Below are 20446 nucleotides of genomic sequence, written 5' to 3'. Positions count from 1 at the left end.
TCAAGGAAAACTTTTTGCAATTATGGAGTGGCAGAGCATTTTTGAATCTGAGGTATTGTAGCGCAATGAAATTGCCCCATAATTGGCAAATGCAATGGGGCAATCCTCCTCATCATACCTCCAAGTTCCAGCCATGCTGCATGGTAATTAACTGATGGTATACCAATACTACATGCACAATACTGGGGGATCCACCATGACCATTGTCACTCTCTTTTTTTACAGTACTGTCTGAAAATGAGCAAGAAAAAAAAAACCTTCTCAACAAACATGCGTTGAGTACCTTAACTGCATGCAATCTTCGCAGTAGAGTATCTGACCTAAAATGAGTTCTATGAGTCTTACTGTACCACCAGTCTATAAGGGGAATTGGAAAGTTTACTGACAAGGCTGAAGAAAAAAGGAAGCTACAGACAAGTACAGATACTTTTGAAGTCAAGTACAGAAACTTGAAACATAGAGAAAGTAAGTAATAAATAAGATAATGTAGGGATGAGAAGAATCTAGGAAACAGATCAAAGTGGAGTTGGAAACAAATTAGAAGACAGGCACGGTAAAAAAAGAAAAAAGTAATTCTAAATGTGGAGCAGTAAAAGAAAAATAAAGATAGAGAAATAAATAATATCAACAGTAGAACTTACTGGGCCCAGCAGAGCTATCTATACTTGTGGACGTACCTTCAGCTCCTTCACCCACATGCACCACTGTGGTGGTACTCACTGTCGTATCCCTCCTGCCCCTGGATTCTAATATATGACATGAACAAAATAAAATTAAAAAAGATTAGTGGTAGCGGTAATCCCCCAAACTTTTTGACTGAGAGATGGAAACGCAGTAAGATTTGATTTAACATTTATAAATCAGATGTCCTCTCCTATTACTATTGTGGACCTATTCCCTAATTTCCTAACCCTATTCCAAATTTCCTATACTACATTGGGACTATATTAGGGGTGGGCGGAATTACGCAAATCTCCGCAAAACGGTAAAAATTCTCCGCGAGCACGCAGGAATTCCGCGAACATGCGGAATTGCTTGTTCACAATGCTATTTTCCTGTTCGCAATTGCTGTTTGCGTGCTCGGGAGGAAATATCTCACGAACACGCATTTTGAGAACGCGAACAAGCAAAACATTTTGCGGAGTCGCGGAATGCAGAATTTTGGGCAATTTCGTGTTCTCCGGGGAACGCAAAATTACCCAAATTCCGCAAATTCCGTGAGGGGAACCGAATTTACTGCCTAGGCCTACTAATAATACATTGCAATGATTGATTTTTACTTCTCATCTCATTCTGAATCTCACAACCTTTGACGGGTCACATCAGTCTGTATTTCTTTCAGTGCAAACCTGCTGGTGCATGCCTAGTTGCTGGTTACTTAACACTTTATACCCATCACTGGGAAATTTCTTGGGGTTGGGAGATGGGACTGTACGAGCTACAAAAAAATAAAGGCACAGAGAAGAGAAAGAAGAACTTGTTAGCTCACTAATACACCACTATCGCAGTGGTAGGACAGAGAAGTCTCACCATGACTTCCTAAATAAACAGTCTAATCAAGCGCCAACAACACGAGTTGTTGTCTACTCTAGAATGATCAAAATATTTGTAACTTAAACTTAACTTACCTGAGTGTGAGCAGCATGCTTGTTAATTGGGAAAAAAATATTAGCATACAAATGACACAATCAATAAATAATTATTACTCACCAAGTCCTGCAGCCTCCATGCCCTGCAGGTCAAACAGGTCCTGGTTCTGGTCCAAGTAGTCTGCCTACCGGTGCGTTAGCTTTTGTTGATCGCCGCACAGCAGCAATCAGACCGGCGTGCACTCTCCCACTGTTGCTTCCTCTCCCTGAGAGCATAGCCACTACCAGGCCTGCTGCCTGCTGCCAGGGGGGCGGGAGGTTGTACTGCACATAAAAAACTAGTGCTGCCACCTCCACCCCCATGAAGAGTGCACAGGGCTGCACCCCATCTCAGTGCAGCCTACCTCAGGGTTGGAGGCTGGTGGTTCTGGGGGGCCTGGCACTGCAGCTCCTGTGCTCTGCCTTGGTGCTGTGTGGGGGCTGGGGAAGAGAGGAAAGTAGAAGAATGAAATTGAAGGAAGGAAGGAAGGAAGGAAAAATAAAGTAAAGCAAAAAATAAAATACAAAAGTCATGCAAAAAAACACAAAACAATTGAAAAAAAACATTAAATACAAAGACACATGTTAAGGTTTTAATAAAAAAATAGGGTAGATACATTTTAGAAAGTTAGGACTAAGAAGATTTAGGGGAGTTTGAAAAATAGGCCCAGCACTATAAACCACAGCAAAAGCAAGATGGCTGTGCCTGTGCGAACTGACAGAAAATATAACATGAACGGGTGCGGCAAGCAACTCCTCCCGCTCATGGAACTCCATATAGCTCACAGAGGTTTGTGCTTTATGTCCTGGAATGCAGCAGTGGGAAACAATAACAAGTAGCACAACTAAGTACAAGTAAAGAGGCTCATTTTACAACACTTCAGCATGTGAGCAATCAAGAACAGGGATGTTAGTTTCCCAGTAGCAAAACACTTTTGAATGTTTACCAGGGTAACTCTGACTGTGTAAAGTACTATGAAATTTAGTATGTGTGAAGGCTGTCCAAGAGAAGGGGATAGACAATTAAACCTGAGAAGACAAGAGTCCTGGGAATAGAATCCCCCTGGGGAATTACATCTGCATCTCTAAATAAAGAGTAGATCAAGTTGGTGACTGTCTGCAGACAGTCCAAGGTTCAATGAAAGATTACAGAACATGATTCCTGAATAGAATATGAACTTCAATCTGTCAACAGCATACCATAGACAATATAAACTCCTTGAAAGGTGAAAGGAATGCTGGATTATCAATCAATCAATCAGTCAAGCAAAGGAGCAAGTTACAAGTTAAGCAACATTAGTCTCAGGACCATTCGCAAGGGCACCCAATATAGGAGTGGTTAGGGGGGATGAGAAAGGGTGGAGATGCACTTGTTGGGATCTACCTTCTAAGGAGAATTTAAGACAAAAAGAGAACCTTGCCATGGATGCTGTTCTTACAGGAAGCCTGATTATGAATTTGGCGCTTGATGGACCACCATACCCATGGTGACACAGCAGTGGAACAGCCGTGGTGGTCGGACCACCGTATTACAACTTTGCCAGTTGGACCCCCATGGGACTGCCTCAACCACTGGGGATCTGTGATCCCCGGTGGTGGTGCGGCGATCTGAGGAAGCAATATGCCTGGTGGTGCTGCTGCATCACTGCCAAGCATATTACGAGTTTCCTCATCACCGATCTCTCTCATGGCAGTGCTCACACCAGGAAAATGCTGGTGGTGAGGAAACCAATGGCTCCCTGTTGCCTCTCGGCCTAGGGATACATGCAGGGGATCAGATGATGTGCCCGCCTATGATCATGCTCCCTCTTTCCTGCACGTCATGGTCTGCACAGGCCATGTCGTGCATGAACAGTGCTCCCATTGCAGTGCCTTTCTAATAGGCACCACCAAAAGACCTACCACCAGGCCTTGAGGAAACTTGAAATCAGATATGCGGTCGAGTTGGCTGTGTGTGAATGGGGTGCTGGCATGGCGGCCTGCTCCCACACTGCCAAACTCGTAATCAGGTCCTTAGTTTATTCAGAAGAGTGGCATGAAATACCATGTCAAACACAGCCAACAGTTCCTAAAAATCCCACCATGGCAAAGTGATCCCTGTCTAAGTTTTCCTTAAAAACCTCAAAGAACTCCAAAGGGTCAGTGCATTATCATTCAAAAAATCTCAATTTTCCCTAATAGAGGAGGCAATTATATTCCACAAAGTAGGATAACTGATGGTTTACCAGATTATCAAGAAGTTTTGCATATGCTGAAAAATGGAAATAGGCCTGAAATTGCTTAAAACAGAAAGGTAAGAATTCACTTTTTGAGTAGTGGTAGAAGGAACACTTATTCTCAACTATTTGGAAATACACCATATTCCAGGGAGTTGTTCCAGATTTTGTTGAGAACTGTTTTAACAAACGGAGCCATCACCCTAAGTAATTGGGGTTGGCAAAGGTTAGCCGGAGAGCCAGACTTACATTTCTCCAATTTACTTAAGGAGTCTTCCTCTGAGATAGTACAAATATTTGTGACAAATGACTTGCAAATTGATGGAGGATCGGTCAAAGTACCCAAGGTAGGAGAGGCAGGAAAAGTGGAGTGAAAATCATGAATTTTCACATCAAAGAATGTTGATAACTCATGACATAGTTCTGATGAAGCATTAAAAATACTCTTAGTGGCATCAGGGGAAGGAAAAGATGAATATATATTCTAGACTTCTCAAGAAGTGCTTAAGCCTGCCACTATATGAGACAAAAACTGCTCTCTAATCAGGCTTGTGAAATTTTCTGATGCAACTTTATATAAAAACTTGACTTTCTCATATTGTGTTCCAATTTTTTACACTATCTTTTCTCAGTCCTCAATGCAGGGGCAAACCAAGGAGCCAAATGATTTATTCTTTTGTCACATGAGCTTTTAAATGTTCCAATCAATCTGGGGAATTTGCAATCTACTATTTAAGAAGAGCTACATCTGTGTCCAATATATCCATAAGTGAAGGAGAAGAGGATCAAAGGACATGAGAGAGAGATTCATCCAAGACGTTGGGCCAGCTTCTTCTCAACTCAGGGTGGGGGCATCTAGCTTCTTTTGATTGGATGCCTCAATAAAAATAAAAAGGGATAAGAAAGTGATCTGACCAAACAAGATGCTATGGAGGAGCAACCTGCAGATGGTAAAGTTTGTGAAAGTCAAATACAGGGGTATGTTCTAACTTATCTGCAGAAGACTAAACAAATTGTAAAAGGTTCAAGCCAGCCAAGGTCTGGATACATTGGGTAGCCTGAGCACACTTTGGGTAATCCACATGCACATTAAAATCACCAAGAAAGGTTAAGCTTTGCATGTTGCAGTGAAAGTTTAGCAATAATATTAAACAGTTGGGAGCAGCCGCAAGTTAGGCAGTCAGGAGGTTGGTATAACAAGATTTCCGAAAAGGAAAAAGCTGAAAATGAGCCCTCTGGATTCCCAATTTGTCTCAATGGTGTAGAGGAGGCTTCAAAGGATTCCCTAAAAATGATGGCAACACTGCCTCCCATTTTATCGCCTCATCAGTTAGCAGACATTATGCGACAACCTGTGGTATTGTCAGCACTGAGTTGAGATTGACGGTTTCTTTGCAGCCACGTTTTGGTTAGAATCCGGAAGTCCCAGGTATTATCTAATATTAGAAGAAAGTTATCTGAAGAGGGTTTAGGAAAGTCCTGCAGTTAATGAAACATGCCTTATGGCCAGATGAGCATGTACAATCCCTAGGGTCCAAGGCCAGAGCTGACGTCCATCAAGCACCAGGGGAAGCCAGTTCTGCTTGAGGCCCTCACTGTGTACAGTTCAGAGTTAATCTACTTTTGAAAGATAGTGGCATCTCTCTGGAATATTGTCTAACCTAATTAGAGGAAAGAACAAGCAGCATAGCTGGCAGTGGACACAATTTGACGTGGAGAGGCACAGACAGGAATGCCTTTGGCATGCCAGTGGCGTACCCGCTCTACGTGTCCACTGCATGTCCGCAGCATGGGCTTGCGTAAGTAGTGGAGTATAGAACAAACAGGCAGAACTGCTAGAGCGCTCACTCCCCAAGATGGCGTCTCTGCAGTGACATGTGGAGTGGGAGGAAAAATGGTGCTCCTTTCCAGTTCAAAATTCAAATGATTACCCCCAAGATGAGCAAAATGAGTATAGTGCTAAATTGAGCAAAGTTTCTCCCCTCACAATGAAATCAACAGTTTCAATTTGACATACTAATCAGCATAAAAAATTATTGCAGACAATTGCCGAATGACACAAGAATCGTGCAGAATTCCCCCACACAACCACACACACACACGCACACACTATAAACTCAACTATTTCGATTTGCCCAAAAAACTGGCATAAAAATATTACAAACAGTTGCAGAATGACACTTAACAACATGTTAATTACCAGCAGATAGCAGTCTCCGCATCATGAGAAGATAGCTGATGGTTTTGAGACCAAACAAAAGACTCAGGGAGAAGTAAAGTACTATGGAAACTCTAACATTAGCTGAATGGTTTTACATTTGGTTTATATATAGGTTTATATATAAAAAGGAATTAAACTTTTTTTAATGCACTGTCACTTTAGTAAATTGCTTTTGTTTTAGATTGATTGTGCATCCTTTTTGTCATCTAAGTCCTCATAATGATTATGTAATTTATAAGTGATTCATTAGGGAATATAGAAATATGCACTGACACTTGGTTGACTTCCACACTTTAAAATGATTATTAAAAACTAATCAAACATGAAATATTGTTAAATAGACGGACTCGTTGGATGTGGAGACACGTCACACAATGCTTTGAGATTAGATGAGAGGTTGCATCATCAGCATTTATTTATTCTGATTTTATTGATTCAATTAGTTCCCCAAAAGAACCTGTGACAAAATTGCAATGAATATTGCTCCTAAATTAAATCAGAGTTTATACTACCATTATTGATTGATTTTGATCCAATTGATTTATTTAAATCATAGTCTGTGGTATGAATTAGTGCCCCAATAGGACCGTCACCAGATTGCACCAAACAATGCAAGGGAGATAAGATTGCAAACTACTATTGACCACTGCAGGGCTAACTTAATCTCAAGTACAATAAACAAATTAAATATAGTTACCTCTACTGTGCTGTGAGATGTATAAGGCACTGTTACTTCAAAGGATGCAAAGACTAATCACCATTATTACAGCATCTTAGATCAATATAAGAGGCAAATACATTATTTACATAAATGAGACGAGAAAATGAATTGGTTCACTATAATGTGACAAATGGATAATTTTAATTAACAAACCTATATTTTTAATTTGACTCCGTAATGGTGACCTATATAAAATACTGGTACTCTAATTACTTTTTAAATTAAACTGTGTAGTTTTCATCCACCAATACTGGATATGACACATAAAGATGTACTGACATTCATTAGAGGTGAAATATCAGTTTGATAAAATGTTGCGACTGTTAGTTTCCACCTCCAATGCCCGTACACTGCAGGAGCGATGTATGGCCCGATCCACTACCCCTACCCATGTGCCACTCACTGGCTGACAACAATGAGTGAACAAATGAGCAAAGGGGAGGGGGCGGGAAAAAAGAGGAACAAAGGGAAAGGGCAAAGATGATTGCTTCCACCCGCGTAGCAGACTTAGAGGCTCTCCAGCTTTTCCAACAGGTTTCACAACCTACCCATGTAGGGGGACACACATTGGATACCTTTTTTACCAATCTGGCCGAGGCCAGTATGGTATCCATCTCCCCACTAGGGTGGACGGACCACTTCCTCGTGTCCATTCGGTACTCCTTGCCTGAGCCCCCTTCTATTCCACCGGTCAGGCGGGTTACCAAGCGGCACTGGAGCAAACTCAGGTTGGAAGACCTGCATCGGCTCCTACAGGAAGAGCCGTTAGGCCCTTTGGTCAACGTGGAAGCGGGCTACGACCAGTTTTGTGGATGGGTCTCTAGGGCGCTGAACTCTCTGATCCCCATCGTCTCGAGTAAATCGAGCTCCAGAGAGTCGAGCCCCTGGTACGATGGTGCACTACGTGCCCTGAAGGGGATATGTAGACGGGCGGAGAGAGCATGGCAGAAGGCATATGATGCTGATATGAAAGCTGCATATGTTGCCTCCGTCAAGACCTATCATCGAGCTATTTGTAAAGCCCGTGCGGCGTTCTATGCGCTGGAATTCCGCAATAGCTCGAACCCGTCTAAGACCATATTTAAAGCCGTTAAAGATCTTCTGGCGAAAAGAACTTCCTCCTTGGCAGTTGGTTCCCTCTCCCACTGTGAGGCACTAGCTTCCTTCTTCCTGGAGAAGGTTCAAGCTATCTATCAGGCCTTTCCAAGTATGGGGCCCGCTTCGGGTGTCCATGATGGTATTCAGGGGCACATCACATTGCTTTCCTTTCCCCCGCTATCTCCGGAGGGGTTTGACAAACTTGCTTTGCAGGTTAAGTCTGGCTCTCCGTCGGATCCAGTAAGATCAGCTCTTTTTAGAGACCAGTCTTTTCTGGGATGATCCACGGTGTGCTCCCTGATTAACCTTTCATTGACCTCGGGGGTGGTTCCTGTTAAATGGAAGCAGGCGGTGGTTTCTCCAATTTTGAAGAAGCCTTCGATGGATCCCCTGAAACCCGAGAGCTACCGCCCTATTTCTTTACTCCCTTGGCCGGCGAAGGTGGTTGAGGCCCATGTCAACCTGGCCCTGTCAAACCATCTGGCACGGGCCGATGTCCTCGATCCCACGCAGAATGGCTTCCGTGCTGGGCACAGCACGGAGACGGCCCTTCTTGCGATGGTGGAGCACCTGCGGGTGGTGTTGGATGCTGGTCAGACGGCGGCGCTGGTATTGTTAGATCTCAGCGCCGCCTTTGACACCGTCTCTCACAGCATTCTGCTGCACCGGCTGGAGGAGATTGGGGTCGGGGGACAGGCCCTGCAGTGGTTTCGCTCCTTTCTCGACAATCGCTCTTTTTGCGTGGCCATCCCACCCTTTCAGTCCAAACTCCATCCTCTGGCTATGGGGGTTCCGCAGGGATCCTCGCTGAGTCCCACGTTGTTTAACCTATACGTGAGACCGCTGGCTGAGGTCGCAAGGCAATGGGGCTTGACCATGGTTTCGTATGCCGACGACACTCAGCTGGCGGTTACTCTCAGCGGGGATGCGGAGCTTGATGCCCCCAGGTTTCAGAATGGTCTGAAGGCGGTGGCCAACTGGATGACAGCGCACTGTCTCCAGCTTAACGCAACTAAGACCGAGATTATGATTGTCGGGAAGAGAGCGGAGCTTTGGGGGGACAGGTGGTGGCCATCGGAACTGGGACCATCCCCGACTCCGGTTTCAGAAGTAAGAAATCTGGATGTCTGGTTGGACTGAATTTTTCGATGCCCCGACGAGGCAGCTGGTGATCCAGGTGACGGTTATTTCCCGGCTTGATTACGCCAGCTCCCTCTTGGTGGGGGCCAATCAGGCAGAAATCACCCGTCTGCAGCGGGTTCAAAACGCTGCAGCCAGAGCTATAGTGGGCTTGCCTAGATTCTGCCCCGTCTCCAATGTTCTCCGCTCCTTGCACTGGTTGTCGGTGAGGATGAGAATACATTTTAAGGTCCTATGTTTGGCTTTTAAAATTTTGAAAGGTACCGCCCCTCAGATCCTGTCCAATCTTCTGTCCTTCTATGTTCCGGCGCGCTCTCTCTGATCTTTAGGCCAGGCGTTTGCCGTGGTCCCTCGGTTTAAGCGCTGTCGTGCCGGTGGCCGTTCCTTTCGTGTGAAGGCTGCGGCTATTTGGAACTCTCTCCCAGTTGAGATCCGCATGCTGGAGGATCTTTTACAGTTCCGGAAAGCCATTAAAACCTTCTTATTTTAGTTCCCCCGTAGTTGTTCCTTATCAGTTTTTGTGTTGGTAGTGTTGTGTTTTGTCTTGTCGGGCGCCAGGACGCTCCTTTGCTGGAGCAGCTGTGCGCCAAATAAAAAATATTAACATAACATAACATGACATAAAGGCCAGGGGATTCTTTGTCTCCACAGCTCTGCGCCTATGGAACAAGACACTGCTTTAACGGTCTGCTCTTAATACTGTAACAACCCTCATACCCTTTTATCCATGACCATGCCCCTGTAAACACACAATGACCTCCTTACCAGTTTGAAATGCAGGGTGCTCGTTATGAAGACATCCAATGGGTGCATACGCTATCCAGAGGAGGGGGCCGGTTCAATGCAGGGAAATCCTGAAACAATCCTCTCGTAGAAACTAAAACCCGCAATAAGGGGGAAAAAGTTGAATAAGCGACACAAAAAAACCCCTTAATATTCGTTTGGGATCCAAGATTCTCAAAAAGGTAAAGAACGGGGTAACAACAACCAGTAGGTGCTCTCAGCGCGTTCTCCGTGCCGTGCAAACCAGGAAGCACCGGAAAACGTCCGAACCGGCAAAAGAAAGCCGATATGTTCCAAAACAACGCGGAAGTCCAAAGCGTCTCAATCCAAGACACCGTGCTGTAATCTGTACTCCGCTGACGCCCGACCCACGAAGTCTCTTTGTCTAATGAAAAGGAGCTGGAGCCCCAGCGCCCTAGTCAGGCTGAATACTAGACCCCACGGAATAGCACCGGATAACACCGCAGGTAACAAAGTGAAGGGGAGGGAAGGAACCACACGAAAGAAACAGGGAAACTCCGTAACAGCCGAAAAGTCCAAGAGACCTGCTCACGAGCCCGTGAGCAGAGAAGGAGTAATCCGAAAACCAACCAAGGAACAGCACCTGAAACCAACATGGATAGATACCAAGCACTGAGGAAAGGGCAGACCCGGCTTAAGTCTGCACAGGTAAGTCATGTGACATCAGGAACATGGTCATGGAAAGAGGACTAGCCCCAAAACCTAACAGCGACAAGCACAATGTACTGATATGCATGTGAGGTTGACTGTCACCATGGTAAAAATCAATATTAAGACAGAAGATTCTGTACAATTGAGAAATAAAGCACACACAGTTTAAAAGTCTTTGTTTGTATCGTTATGTAAGTATTACGATTTTATTTTAGCAACCCAGTATAAGCATATTCTGGCTGCAAAACACAGCATAAATAGCAAAAAGGTGGACACAAATCCCCCTTACACCAATCACTGTTGCTCATAATGTGGTCTAATTCTACAAGTATTGCAAGTGAGGATGGACTAAAAATCATGCAACAAGGATCCAGACACAAACCCATGTAGCATAAAAGGCCATTTTATTAGGTCAGGCTTGTGGTCATCCATTCATTATAATGAAGTACAATACACAAACCATAGAATCCTCACTAATACATAACGTTGATGTCCTTTTGTCCTTAACAAGTCCCAAACTTTGTAGCAATTTCCCAGCACAAATTTGCTTGCATTCCCAACAACATCATCTTTTGCATTTTCCATTCCCACACCTTCCTTGCATTACTGAATCTCTTTATCACCCAGCTTATCAACTATCTCCAAATGAACTTGCTTTCTCCGACATACTCATCTTCACCCCCTCTGAGTCCTCCCCTCCACCTAAGGGGTATATACGCCCATACCTGACTCTCCACCGCCAAAAAGTCCTGTCATATCATCGTAGGCATGTAACAAAATGTTGCTATCATATGAGCATAATTGCCTGGCAGCCTCCTTCCAAAATGTGCAGTATAATAGGCCATTTTATTAGGACAAGCTTGTAGTCATTAAAATTCATTATTATCAAATACAATTCATGAACCAAAAAAATCCTCACTAATACATAATGTATTCTGCCATTCCTTTTCTCTTAGAAGTGTCAAACTTTACAACATTTCCCCAGAACAAATGAACGTGCATTCCCTTCAACATCATCTTTTTCATCTTCCATTTCCATACCCTCCCTTGCATTACTAAATCTCTCTCTCACCCAGCCTATCAATCATCTACAAATGAACTCCCTTTTTCCAACAAACTCTTATTCAGTGGAGTGGTGTGGCTCACTGGTTAGAGGCGGCAGACCCGGAAGCAGAGAACGGCCCGGGACCAGAGTTCAATTATCGACGCGGCAGGGTCGTGGACCAGGGTTAGCGGACTCGATAATTCTCGCCTCGGTGCCTACTCTAACCAGTGATCACACTCTGCAACTCTGGGCATTAGCTTGCCTCATCTCTTCAACGGCCCCCCACATTTGCCGGGGATGCCTGGTTTCACCTTGGAGATACCCAGTAGGGACCATCTCACAGGGATAGCCAGGACGGGTTCCCCAGCGGTCTACAGCGCCACGACGCCTCAGGGCAGCAGTGCGCTTTACAAGACACATACATTTACATTTATTCACCCCCTCTAAGTGCCTCTCCATGAGGAGCAGACATGCCAGTAACTGATTCACCCCTTTAAAAAAAATCACCACTAAGGAAAACCCTAAAAAAGGTGTTTTCCTGTCCAATCCCATATTACAAATATTACTACACAACTTCAAAAATTTCTCAGTTACCACACCACAATCTTTCATTCCACATGCATGCAAGCAACTCTCGTAACTCCAAGACATAAAATGAATAAGTGAACTTGGACAAGAGAATGCCTTCAACCATGAACAAGAACTCTTCTTATTCCTTTATATGAGTATGAGCTAACACTTTTACTCCAATGGTCTGGCCAAACACCCTCATTGTTCTATTTAATTTCCAACAAGCCTTGTCAATTTTTCTGTGTTTCATTGCACCCCTCCAAATTCTAGACCCAACACAGCGAAATCTCAAAAAACTCAACCGCGGTACGTAGAGTTCCACTGCAGGTGGAGTTTGTCAGCATGCCTGTTTGCATTGCAATGGGAATGTGGAGTGCGTTCTGTGTTTCAAGTCACACACGAATGGCACCATGTGCTTTACATGTGCGTTCTCATGTTCCAAATCACACACAAACGGCACCATGCAGGCCGCATGGGCACAACCATCTTTTTTTTCTGCTCCCTGTTTTGGTGTTGGGCCTAAAATGGTATCTCTTTCATCTGTGTAATCCTCCCCCTTCAAAACTAATCTACCCTTCATTTCTATTTTTATATTAGTGTGTGTCTTTGTGTTTGTGTAGTTTTACGTTTTTAGATAAAAAATCATGTTTTTCGTGATTTTTTGTTTATTTCCACTTGCTTCCGTATTTCTTTCATCTTTACTTTCCTTTCCTTTTCTTTTAGCTCACCAAGCACCATTACAGAGGTAGGGTGGCTATGTTTTTTGCGGCGCCACCACCCAGGTGTGCAGCACTGGGTGATCATTAGTGAGGAGGAGGTGGCAGCATTGTTTTCTTTTGTGCAGCGCTACCTCCCCTCCATACTAGCAGCAGGCTCAGTAGCAGATACCTCCTGCAGGAGCATCAGCAGAACTGGGTGACGGTTTGCCAGTGTGTGCAGGGCACTAGCCAGGTTCAGTGCACCGTGCAGCAGCTGGCGCACCATTGGGTGGATATGCTGGACCGGGAACAGAATCTGCCGACCTGCTTGGCATCGATATTCTGGGACTTAGTGAGTATTAATAATTTATTTGTTGGCTTTGTGTTCTACAATGCTAACATTTTGTTTCCGAATAATATGCTGCTCAGACTCAGAGGTAAGTTAAGTTTAGAATACGTTGGAATAATATTGTGTGATCCAGTTTCTAGTTTCAGTTAGGCAGATGCTCAGGACTACCTAATCGGACTCATCAATGGCACTCGCTTTGGCAGATTAATTTAGAAGCAATTGCAGACTGTTCTTCAGTCAGTATAGTGAACCAGTGATATCAGTGAGTAAAGTGTTCTCTCTGTGACTTGTTTATGTAGCTCGTACAGTTCCAAGTTATTCCACAGTGATATGTAGTATGTATCTATGCATTGCAAAAAAGGGAGACAGAGTTGACCAATGAAGTGGGTTGAGAAATGGGAATAGAATCAAATATCATTCACGGAAATGCACTAGTTCCAAATGTAGTTTTTGTTAATGAAATTTGTAATAGGGCTTTCAGGATTAGTATGGGCAACTCAACAGTAGTCAATAGATTTGAAAATTCCCTATAGGAGATCGGCCTTTTAATACTTTTCTGCTACACAGTCTGTGTTTTTTATGCAAGGCATGTGTTGGTAAAACATAACATTGTCCTGGTGACCCTCCTAATCATAATCACATCAAAATCCAAAGGCCTTAGGGGACCAACAATGTAACACTACTGTGCCACTCAGTAACTTAAAACAATTGTTTGCACAGAGCATCATTTACAATTTGTCAGTTTTTTATTTTTCTCAGCATAACTGCTCCTGCCGATCCAGTCGGAGCACCCAGTAGACAAGAGATAGTGGCCCATTTGCAGCAACAGAGGCTGGAATGTATCCAGCAAGAGTACCGGTAGCTGGTGAACCTGGAAGAGAAGGAAGAGGAAACAAACGTTTCTCAGAGGGGCTCCATTGCAGCCCGTCCCTGTCAGTCTCCAGCCTTCCAACCACCACGTCTCCAGGGCCACTGCCAACTCCCATTAACTGCCGTCACCCCACTCACACTGACAACACCACCAGGCCATTGCTGTGCCGCATCCAACAGACGATGGACTCCATCGAGAACTGTTATACCACAATGGAGCAGAGCCGGGATCAGCTATGGACTGACATCCACAATGACCTCTTATATCCCATTTTAATCTTTTTTCTATTGGAGGGAGGGACTTGTTTGTTCCAGTCCGGTGGAGAGGGTGGGAAGTGAGTTGGAAGTTACTTTCTTTGGACATTTTATCATTTGGGACTTTGGGGCTTGGATACGTTTTGTTTGGGGAGAGCGGTGGGTATGTTGCATGGGTGGAGAGGGTGGGTTTCTTTGTAATAAAATAAAGGGGGAATCTAATCCATCTAAATGTATGCCTGAAGTAGTTTGTTTTACTTTTACTTTGCACTGCTGCCTTCAGGTTTGATGCAGTCTGTTTATGTACTTATAGAAAGAATGTAGCACTCAGTTATAGAGTTATACTTCACTGACTATCTTGACCATTTGGTGGAATGCTGCCATGATCTATATAGTCCAAAACAACCTAGATAAACAATAGAAGCAGTTAGGTAGTTACTTCATACTAGCTGTCTTACCTGAATATAGATGAAGCAATACCAGAGAAGGCATCACACCTTTACAAGTGATAAATCTCAATGATTGATTATACATCATTGGAAACGAATTGGAAATAAAAAGACTGAGTTTGTGCGTTATATTTTATCAAAGCCTTACAAAGAATTGACACCTGAGTCCTACATTAGGACAAAGCAAGAATGCCTAATCATGCTAAAATACAAAAAATAACAATGCTAGTAAGTTTTCGCTAATGTTGAGCTACAAGTATTATTTACGAAATCCTGGGTTATAAAAAATTGACTCAAATTGTGGAGTGGTACAAGCTGAGAATAGGCGTTTATGGTTATGCAGCACAAGGCCTGAATGATGATGCTGACGACTGATGTTTTTTATTCTATATCTAAAATATGGATAACTTTTTATGAACGGGTGGGTAAATGGGGCCAATGGGGGCTATTGCTTAGAAGATCATGCAGTAAGTTGGAGTTGCTCTCACCACATCTGTCCCATCAAATGTGTGATCCATTGATGGGATAAATTAAGCTATTCCTCAATAAATCACGCAGCCCGGGAAAGAGGATTATGGGTTTGATTGATGGATGGTAAGAGGGATTTGGGGAAAGGTTTAAAAAAGACAATCACTACACAAAGACAACTTTCATCTGGGCAATGAGCAGCACATCATTTGTCATCAATCTGTTGTGGAAGGAAACACAGGCATGAGTATGACAGAGTACAGATAAATGCATTGCAAACAGTCATTCTGCCCCCGAGACCCAAGTTATCAGATATCTAAATGTTCTGTCTTATAGGTTGGGGAGTGAACCCATCCCCCCAGTTCTCCAAATATGTTTGTAAAAAGAAAAATGATACTGTATTGCAAAATTAGTTGGTATATCTGCATTCTCCTCGGTGCCTGTCTGGATTGATCCAGTTGGCAAGCAGGAGTGATGTTAAGCTCAGCTTTTGCCTTTTGTTTGTGCAGGAGACAAGAAATAGGCCTGCAGATTATAAAAGTGAAACTATTTTTGAGTCAAGGAGAATGACAGAAGGAAGGAAAGCTTCATTAGGAGTGTATCATGACGACTCAGAGGCAGAGAAAAAAACAAGAGGGGGACTCAGTGTTTTGCTTTTGACACATGTCCAACACACAAACACACACACACACACACACACACATACACACACAGCAGCATTTCAGAAATGCACCTCTCTCCATTCTACATAGCTGAGTACTAGGCCTCAGACTCTTGTTTTACCTTTGAACTGAAGTTGATAACATCTTGCTTGTAGCTGATGATGAGGTATTCCTTTAGCTCCCGCTCTGAGTTCTTCCATCCGCCTCCTGATTTCTGACTTAGAGCAACTCCGTCCCAGACCATTCATCATAGTGACCCGAGCAGGATAGACTTGTAGTGCACTGCTGTTGAAGAACAAATAGAGAAACAGAATTGTAATATTTTGAATAGGTTTTTATTTGTTACCTAAAGTGACTGTCTGGTCTCTGAAAACCAGAAATAAGGAGAGGACCCTCTGGCTAAGGGTGAAATGGCCAAACCCCTCAAGGGAAAAAATGATCACCCATCACTCAGGCCCCAAACATTGCAAATCAATAATCATCTAAAAACATTTCCCGTATTACAGTTCAACACACCTCCCTTCACTGTCAGCCACCACATCAATCATTACTCACAGTCACTCAAAAATATTATCACTTACTGGTGCAATGGTTACTTGTTCCAATCCAAGCATAGTGGTAGGAACACTATCTCCCCTTTGATAGAAGCAACAGATTGGAATTTGGTAGTCTTGTAAATCAAACAATTTTCTGGGGCAGCCATCCTAGATGATGAAAAAAACCAGAAGTATCATAGGAGTAGATCATACAGGTTAATACATTTTTGCTAAGTAAGTTTGTAAAGGCCAATAACCTCCAGGGGAAAAATATCACCCATCATTCAGGCCCCAAACATTGCACATCGATCATCTCAGGCAATTTCCCACATTACAGTTCGACACCCTCCCTCACTGTCTGCCACCATATAAATCATCAATCATCATCATCACTCACACAAACACTCCCTCATCATGGCAATAGTTATAGTTACCGCTTCCAATCCAAGCAGGGGTAGTTTAGGTATTAGGTATTCATCTTTGATGCAGGCGACACATTAGAATTCGGTATTGGCAGGCAGTCTATAAGATCTTCTGGGGCAGACCTTCTAGTGTCAAGTGATACAGAAATGGAGGGGCAGTAAGCATGTGAGGGGGTCAGGCATTGTCTCCAATGTTTGAAGGAATTATGGAGGCTTCTTCAATGCATACTGGTCCAACTGCAATCCAGCAATATATGTGACTAAAACATGGTGGAGCAGCGTAAATCTGAAACAAAAAAATAATGTTCCACTATCACTTTTTGTTTTGCGAGAAGTTCAAGAAAAACAATAAACAATTCTATAGGTTCACTGACATATCTAGGCCGGGAAGTATAGTTCATCCTTAAAGTCTGGTGGTTCGGCCAGAAGTTGGTCAGCTAAAACATTTGATTCAATTTCAGACCAATCACCCTCCTCCTCCTGCTGTGCTGTTTTAGGAACGGTATAATTGAGTGGTATACAATGTTGTTTTGTTTTCATTATAGTCAATCTCTCTACATTTTGAGGTGAGAGACTGGTTCTTTTCACAGTAACAACCACACAAGTTGCACTGAACTTATACTCAGCAGACACATGTGTGATGGGACAAGCCACATACTTTATTGCTCGCCTGCTGAGCTCTGGCCATAGGTGCATACCCCCATGCCAATAAATTAATGGATTTTGATCCACATAGACCTCTTTTGGATCATACTCCTGGAACATCCTGTGGATGGTCATTGGTGCTGCCACTTGTTCAACCTGTTTTACCATCGCCTCTGTTTTCATTCACACCTGTGGGGGTGAACCTTTCATATACCTTTTTTACCTGGTCCTGTAGAAGATGCAACAATGGGATAGCTTGGCCCATCATACTTTCCTCCTTGCTAATTTCCAGTGTGAATACCTCAAAATGTAGTAGCAGCTGTCCAAGGCATTGGACTAGGCCACATTTGTCCACATCCATAGTCATAGCTTTCCAACTGCATCCCCTCCTCTTGTTTGTACTGCTCAAACAGACATTGCTACATGTAATAGGTAGAGTTCCAATGTTTTGGCACCTTCTGTATCAGTGCCTAAATTGCTGATCTATTATTACGCAGAATAATTCACAACTGCTTCCGGGCTTTAAAAGAATGGCTGAAATGAGTGCAGATTCTTCTGCAAGTGATCAGTATGTTGGGGACTGTGTCTTCCTTTTTCAGGAAGTCTTGAATTGCAGGTTGATGTAATGGGCCACACACAAGACCCTGAAACAGCCTCCATCTGGCATGGCCTTGAATATTTTACTGCCATTGTATGTGGCAAGAAATCAAATTCTGAGACCTCTTTGTTGAAGCCATTCATACACCTTGATGTTGAATTACTGTAATATGTGTACAGCTGCATGTGATCTCTTCATGGTGAACATTGCCACTGTCGCATGACGCAAATCGCTCTTAAAACTTTCTTCAGGGCCAAGACCTGCAAATATCTTTTGCTTTGCCCCCGCAAAAGAGATCCAGTGATGCACATCTAATCAGTCACCTGACATATGGTCCACATGTCTGTCGTCAGGTGGGTGGTGTGAACAACACTTTGCTGCAAAGCTTGTCCACCAACTGCAACAAATCATGATGAATCACTTGAACAGCAACTCTGGCAAAATAGGTCCAATTTGGTACCTTCCATTTCAGGCAGGTGGCTGTCACAAATTCTAAAAACGTTACCCCTTCCAGAAAAGAATAAACGAAGGAGGTCCAGTGCTAACATTTTTGCCAGCTTCCCATTGTACAACGTGTAGTTGGGGGGTTTCCACTTGTACTGTCCCGCCAGCCTAAATCTTCCCCGTAATAGTAGTTTGGAATTTCATCTTTTTTGGGGCCACTGACACAGGTCTCTTTCGAGAAGTAGATGTTGGTGGTAGAATCAATGCACATCGTGGTGGGGCGGTCAGTGTATGCCGTGGTGTCTCCAAGCTCAATCCGAATCTTATGCCATTGTAAAGTTGCAGAGGTGGGTGAATCTGCTGGTGTACTGCTGGGGATAGTGCATCACTACCTTTCCTAGTGATTGGACCTGTAGCTGATGTTCCATGGATCTCCTAGACCATGTTCTGCATTTTTTTAAGGTTTTACGGTGCTCCTTCCACTAGATTGTGTGTTTTTTTTTTCATATGGGTCGTTTGGCCTCCAGTACCAACATATGCCAGGCACACCTCAATGAACATTTATGTGGCAAATGGTGCAACTGCAATGTGCTCCCCCTCTTTGCTTACCATAAAAAAGTCCCAAACTGTAAAGCAGTACTTCTTTACTGTGCACTGCCAATGTCTGAAGAAGAACGGGAGGTAGGTGGGTGTGTTGTTGATTGCCTCACAATTTCTCCTGAGGTAGGGGTTGGTTCAGGTCTCAGATGGGGGTTTGCAAATATAGGAGCTAGTGATGGTGCTACCTGTACCACATCCTTCAGAACAGGTTGAAGAGAGATGTCAGACTCATCTGTGTTACCATCCACCATGACTCCCTCATCTTTCAGGGACTTTTCTTTTGCCATACCTCTCCTGTTGTCTCGTTGACTCTTCCAGGGTCCACTCCAGGTCCCTACCAACATAATCAGAAGTGTTGCTTGGAAAAAAGTAATGGAGTAGTACCCTTCCTTTTCTTTGCTGGAGATCTGAGAGACAATGACACTAAAAGAGGAGGTTCGTGCTTAGAAGGAAGGTCAACCTCCTGTTCTGCTCCAACACCAGGCAAATATACTATTGCTGGCAGCTGTCCATTTTGCTCTGTTTCTTGAAACAAATGTGTACTACTTTGCAAAAGGGACAAATCCAATTCAACCTCACTGCTTCAATCAATCAGGAATTTGTAGAGCGCACTACTCACCCGTAAAGGTCTCAAGGTGCTGGGTCGGGTGGTGCTGCTACTGCTTGAAAAGACAGGTCTTGAGTAGCCTCCTGAAGGTTAGTAGGTCTTGCGTCTTCCGTAGGAGAATGGGGAGGGTGTTCAGGTCTTGGCAGTGAGGTAGGAGAATGATCTGCTTCCAGAGGTCGCTCTACGGATGTGGGGGACTGTAGCTAGGGGGCGGTCAGTGGAGCGGAGCTGACAGTTCGGGGTGTAGAAGGTGAGTCGTCTGTTCAGGTATGTAAATGTAAATTGATACTTGTATAGCCCACTACTCACCCGCAAGGGTCTCAAGGCGCTTGTACGAATACCGCTGTGGAACCCATCCTGGCTTTCCCTGTGAGGCGTCCACTCCTGGGCACCCCCAAGGTGGAGGCCAGGCATCCTTAGCGTTGTGGGGGCCGTTGTGGAGATTAAGCAAGCTATTGCCCAGAGTTGCAGAGTGGGACTCCATGATTGGAATAGGCGCCGAGGCGAGAATTATCAGGTCAGTGGAATTTTGAGCTCAAGACCCGCCGAGGCGGGGAATTGAACCCTGGTCCCGGGCTAGACTTCTGCATCAGGGTCTGCCGCTCTAACCATTGAGCCACACTTCTCCACCATTGAGCCACACTTCTCCACTTGGTATGTTGGTCCGGTGTCATGAGTGCCTTGTGTGAGTGGGTGAGGAGCTTGAAGGTGATTCTCTTATTGATGGGCAGCCAGTGCAGGTCTCTCAG

Source organism: Lissotriton helveticus, chromosome 6 (assembly GCF_964261635.1).
Source record: "Lissotriton helveticus chromosome 6, aLisHel1.1, whole genome shotgun sequence".
In the NCBI taxonomy this organism is placed as follows: Eukaryota; Metazoa; Chordata; class Amphibia; order Caudata; family Salamandridae; genus Lissotriton; species Lissotriton helveticus.
Note: the sequence above shows the minus strand (reverse complement) of the source record.